Raw genomic sequence first — 6,204 nt, forward strand, 5'->3', positions numbered from 1 at the left:
TCTACAGCTATTTATTGTTACGTCCCGTATCAGACACTGTAGTAGATGCTGTGACAACAGTAGCTGTTTGGTAACCATAGTTTCACTTGTTCAGAGACATGAAAGTGTAGAGGTATGGTCTTACAAGGTTTTGTATTTGTTATATTAAAGGGAACTCTAAACAGCCTTTATATTCTGCTATTTAAGTTAAACATTCACTATAACATTCATCAAATGCCTTAATTGAAGGGGTTTGAGTTAAAATTTTTTTTTTAATGTAGGACTTGTTTTTAACAGTTTTAAACGTTTGGGTTTGTTCTCAAGATTTACTTTAACATTGAGGAATATGGGCTTGGTCCTATTAAATTTATTTAAGTGCTGCATCTGTCTAAGTGGGTGAATCTTTGTGGAGACCCTTCAGAGATGAGTATCCAGCACACGACTGTGGGCTGTGTTCTGTGCTGTTTGGTTATACTGACTGGGGTGTTCCCACAGTGCTGAGTAGACCAGCATTAATGGTGTGATCTTCACACCGCCCCCTGGCGTTATCCTGGCCTGGCTCCACCCAGAGCCCTGGCCAGCGTCATGCAGAGAAGGCCCGGGTGGGCACAGACTGGCGCCCCCTCAGGTGCTTAGAAGGTCATTCAGAAGCCAGTTGGGGTTTTCGCCAGGGAACAAAACAAGTGAAGGTTAGAGTGAAACAGAAACAAAGGGTCGAGTGGAAGGAAACACCTTGCGGTTGCCATGTGTGTAGGTTGGTATTGAATTAGTTCTACTCACTGGGGGTTTGATCCCTGGGTCTGGGAGATCCCCTGGAGGAGGAAATGGCAACCCACTCCATTCTCGCCTGGAGAATCCCCATGGACAGAGGAGCCTGGCGGGCCACGGTCCATGGAGTCAAGAAGCAAATCGACGTGACTTGGCAACTAAACGGTACTGGCTCACAGTGGCATAGCCCTTGGCAGAGGCCAGGCTGTGTTCCAAGCGCTTCACCTGTTACCACCCTGTGATGGAGAAAGGCTTCTTACTGTTCACATCTTACAAATGGCCTCACTGGCCAGCGTCTTCTGGCCAGCAGTCAGTGGAGTGGGGTCAGACCCTGGCCGACTTCTCTGGGGTCCCCTCTCCCCGTGCCTTTCTGCCCCCTGCTGGCTTGTGTTTGCTTTTCTAAAAGCATGCTGCTTAGAAGATGTGATGATGAAGTGCACTCTTGTGCCACCAGGGGAGAGGGTTTGGAGCCGTCAGTTTCTCCTGGGAACCTGGACCTGGCCCGTCTTAACTGTTGGGTTGTTGTGTTTGCTCCATGTTAATGCATTGGTGGTTTCATTAGGAAACTTAGCAGGGAGTGCTAACATCATTCTTCCTGGTGAATATACAACCTAGTACGTATCTCATCGTGAAATGGCCTCTGAAGTGGCTCGATTGTAATTTACTACCTATTGTGTGCAGCGTCAGAATGCACCGATTTCAAGTTTGGTTTCAGTGCAGACACAGACCCAGTCTGTCTTGACCTAGTTGTCTGGATGAGTTGATTTACAAGGCGGATTTCAGCCTGTGAAGAACATCCAGCAGCTTGCTTTGAACCAGAGTCTCTTATGTGAAGTGGTTTGTGGTTGAATGAAGACTAAACCACTCCTCAAAAGGGAACCACGGACGTTCTGGAGGGTTTTGGTTGAAAGAAACTACGTGGTTGATGAACAGACTCTTAGATGTGTTGCTCACATGCTTTTGATTCTTCCCAGGAAAAGCACCTCTTCTAGGTACCACATCGCCCTTTACCTTCCAGTTCCAAATGGCTTGTTTGCATCCCTTGTGCTTTGGCTGACCCCCATCTCATGCCTGAAGAAGGAGATGGCAACCCACTGCAATATTCTTGCCTGGAGAATTCCGTGGACAGACGAGCCTGGTGGGCTGCTGTCCGTGGGGTCGCACAGTGAGACACGACTGAAGCGACGTAGCATGCATGCATGCATAGGAGAAGGAGATGGCAACCCATTTCAGTGTTCTTGCCTAGAGAATCCCAGGGACAGAGGAGCCTGGTGGGCTGCCGTCTATGGGATCACACACAGTTGGACACCACTGAAGCAACTTAGCAGTAGCAGCAGCAACATCTCATCCGCTAAAGCCCTTGACCCTGAGGCCACATCCCCACACAGGACCCAACGCTGTCCTGTTGGTTCCCAGTTCTGCATTTCCAGCTTCATTCAGTGTCTCAGGGGTTGGAGGCAAGTTCGATATTGTTTTCTGGCCATGCCGCTCACCTTCTGGGATCTTAGTTCCCTGGCCAGGGATGGAGCCTGGGCCCCTGGCAGTGAAAGCAGAGTTCTAACCACTGGACCACCAAGGAAGTCCCTATTTGATGTTGGTTGAATGGCTCGATCTTTAACTACAAGCAATCACACAGAAATGGAGCTTCCCAGGAGACTCGGTGGTAAAGAAACTGCCTGCCAGTGCCGAAGATGTGGTTTTGATCCCTGGGTCAGGAAGATCTCCTGGAGAAAGAAATGGCCACCCACTCCAGTATGCTTGCCTGGAGAATCCCATGGACAGAGGAGCCTAGGGGGCTACAGTCCATGGGGTCACAAAGAGTTGGACATGACTGAGGGACTGAGCACGTGTTAGAAGCAGATAGCAGAACTTACTGTCTGTCGTCTGTAAAGAGAGACATTGAGGTTTGCAAAAGTGGGAAATAATGCTGCTACTCACTTTTTCATTTTGGAAAATATAAAATTACATTAACACATTGAATGCCAGTCAGTGTAACTGGCATAAACAAGCGGCAGGGGTTAGGGCATTTCGAAGGTCTTGATTTCCAGCTTCCATGCTCCCACCTAGTCTCACCCACCCACCCCCTTCCCTGTGGTAGGCAGGATTCTACACCAGGGTTCAGCCTGGTGGTGCAGTCAGTCAGACACTAATCCAGGTGCTGCTGCGAAGGGACTTTGCAAGTGGAATGAAGTACTAGCGGGCAGACCTTAGAAAGCTGATGTGGGTGGGCCCCATGCAACCACAGCAGAAGGTGGGGGCAGGTAGGTGCGAAGGACTGGAGCCCACCTGCTGGTCTTGAGATGCAGGGGCCACGTGCAGGCCCTGAAGGCTTCTAGGTCCTGAGGAAGGAAACGAGAGCTCAGTCCTAAGCCACAAGGAACAGCTGGCCCTTGAACAGCACAGGTTGGGGCACTGACCATCTATGCCGTTGAAAATGTGGGAAAAAATTACAGGCTGTCCGCCATGGGCTTGGTTCTGCATCTGAGCATTCAGCCAACATCAAACACGTAGTGTTGGGTTTACTATTGAGAAATCTCGTTTGCAAAATCTGCAAGAGGACCCATGCAGTTCAAGCCTGTTGTTGGAAGAGTCAACTGTATCTGGAAGCGGATCCTCCCCAGAGCCTGGCCAGCTAGCACCTGCACTTGGACCTCATGAGACCCAGAGTGGAGAAACCAACTGAGCCAACCTGGGCTGCCAGTCCACAGAACCGTGGGGTCATACATTTGTCCTTAAGCCACAGAGTTTGTGCTCGTCTGTCACACCAGCACTTTCTGGGCACCCGACCAGGGTCACACTTATGGATTCTTGTGGCCGGTGGGCCATGTAAGCAGCTCGGGCCCGTGAACAGAAAGAAGCGTCATTCCCAGGTCAAAGCACTGGCTCGCCACTCAGGGCCCTGTGGGGCGCTTTCCTCTGGGCACAGCCAGGGCCTTGCTCCAGGGCGGCCTCCAGCCTGGCCCCTTCCTGCCAGCAGCCACGGGCACAGAGCAGGAGCGAGCTGCCCTAGGGCAGAGGTGGAACCTCTTCTCTGCATCCTCACCCTGCCCCCTTGAAAGTGAAAGTGAAGTCGCTCAGGCGTGTCGGACTCTTTGCGACCTCATGGACTGCAGCACGCCAGGCTTCCCTTTCCATCACCAACTCCCAGAGCTTACTCAGACTCGTCCATGGAGTCGGTGATGCCATCCAACCATCTCATCCTCTGTCGTCCCCTTCTTCTGCCCTCAATGTTTCCCAGCATCAGGGTCTTTTCCAATGAGTCAGCTCTTCGCATCAGTCCTTCCAATGAGTATTCAGGACTGATTTCCTTTAGGATGGACTGGTTGGGTCTCCTTGCAGTCCAAGGGACTCTCAAGAGTCTTCTCCAACACCACAGTTCAAAAGCATCACTTCCACGGTGCTCAGCTTTCTTTATGGTCCAACTCTTACATCCATACGTGACCGCTGGAAAAACCATAGCTCTGACTAGACGGACCTTTGTTGGCAAAATAATGTCTCTGTTTTTTAATATGCTGTCTAGGTTGGTCAGCTTTTCTTCCAAGGAGCAAGCGTCTTTTAATTTCATGGCTGCAGTCACTATCTGGAGATGGTACCCAAAAAGTAGTCTCTCACCATTTCACCTCACAAAACAGAGCAAAGCCCTCTGGGTCCTGAGCGCAGGCTTCACCGCCCTTCTCCTCTGCAGCACCCATGAAGACAGGTTGACACATACAGTCAGAAGCAACCACAGCTGAGCCCCCTGACCGGCACCTGATGACACGCCCACACGAGACTGGGTTTATTCTGCCCATCTGCAAAATAATGTCATTTTCTTCATTTTGTAGATTTCCCATTGAGAACTAGAGGGTGTGGGTGGTCAAGAATCCGCTTGCCAGTGCAGGAGCTGTAACACACGAGTTTGATCCCTGGGTCGGGAAGATCCCCTAGAGGAGGAAATGGCAACCTACTCCAGTAGTCTTGCCTGGGAAATGCCATGGACAGAGGAGCCTAGCGAGCTACGGTCCATGGGGTCACAAAGAGTTAGATGACTGAGCAACTACACCACCACCACCAGAGGTCAGAGCATTAGGGCAAGTTTCCCAAAGCCACAGAGGAGCTTGCATGCTGGGGCCTGGATACTGGGACCCCTCCCCGCCCACCTCACTCATCCTGCTCCACGCTCGCCTCTGCCCACGTGGGCACAGCCACCTGGCAGTTGGTTCCCAAATCCCAAGGTCCACGTGGGGCTCCTCTCCTGCCCACCCACCAGGAGGCCTCCACTGGGCCCAGCCCTGGGGTGCGCCAGGGACCAATCAGTCCTGACCACGGACCCCCTTCAGTTCAGGCTCACTCAGCCTCCTTCATGGCGGGAAGACAACTGGGGGGAGGAGGGGCTAGGCTCTGGGAGAGCTCCCTCCTAACAGAAATTGACAGGATTCCCCTCCTCCCCAGGAGGCCTAGAGGAGAGGGGCCCAAAGCAGCAGGCACCTACCACATCCTGACATCAGGAAGGCCCTGAGCCACTCCTGATCCATTTAAGGGTGTCTGGGGGAGACCTCACCATCACTCTCTACTGTTCAGAGTCACTCAGGCACATCCGACTCTTGGCAACCTCGTGGACGGCAGCACACCAGGCCTCCCTGTCCCTCACCAACTCCCAGAGTTTACTCAAACTCATGTCCATTGAGTTGGTGATGCCATCCAACCATCTCATCCTCTGTCGTCCCCTTCTCCTCCTGCCTTCAATCTTTCCCAGCATCAGGGTCTTTTCAAATGAGTCCTCTCTGCATCAGGTAGCCAAAGTATTGGAGTTTTAGCTTCAACATCAGTCCTTTCAATGAATATTCAGGACTGACTGCCGTAAGGATGGACTGGTTTGATCTCCTTGCTGTTCAAGGGACTCTCAAAGAGTCTTCTCCAGCACCACAGTTCAGAAGCATCAATTCTTTGGTGCTCAGCCTTCCTTATGGTCCAGTTCTCGCACCTGTACATGACCACTGGAAACACCGTAGCTCTGACTGTCTGAGCCACTGTTTGTTAGAGGGCCTTTCTGTTATTTGCAGCCCAAGAAAACCTGATTTTCCAGGCTGGACCAAAACCAAACTCTGTTCCCCACAGCCCCACTTCTCTATGGTATCCCTGCTCCTGCATGGTCTCTCATCGACTTCAGGTGACCCTGAAGTGACCCTCTGTCCTCCCAGCTCCCTTCCTAATGCTCTAGAGCACCCCTTCCCCTCCCCGCCCCCACAGGGCCAGGCGGGCACCTCTGCTCCCTGGCCCCCTCGCTCTCCAGAGGGGTCGGCCCTCCAGGCCTCCAGCCCTGGCCCCTTGGGTTCCAGGAAGAGCTTCAATCAGCCACCACCCCCTCCCTGGGCCCCTGCAGGCCCAGAAGAGAGGTTCCCCAGGGCTGAAGGGATCATCTCACTCCCTGTCTTCTAAAAGAAAAGGGCCCCGATTCTCCCCCACCCCAAAACCCTA

Source organism: Bos grunniens, chromosome 20, assembly GCF_055505025.1.
Source record: "Bos grunniens cultivar Pamir isolate PY7600 chromosome 20, Bosgru_T2T1.0, whole genome shotgun sequence".
Classification (NCBI taxonomy): domain Eukaryota; kingdom Metazoa; phylum Chordata; class Mammalia; order Artiodactyla; family Bovidae; genus Bos; species Bos grunniens.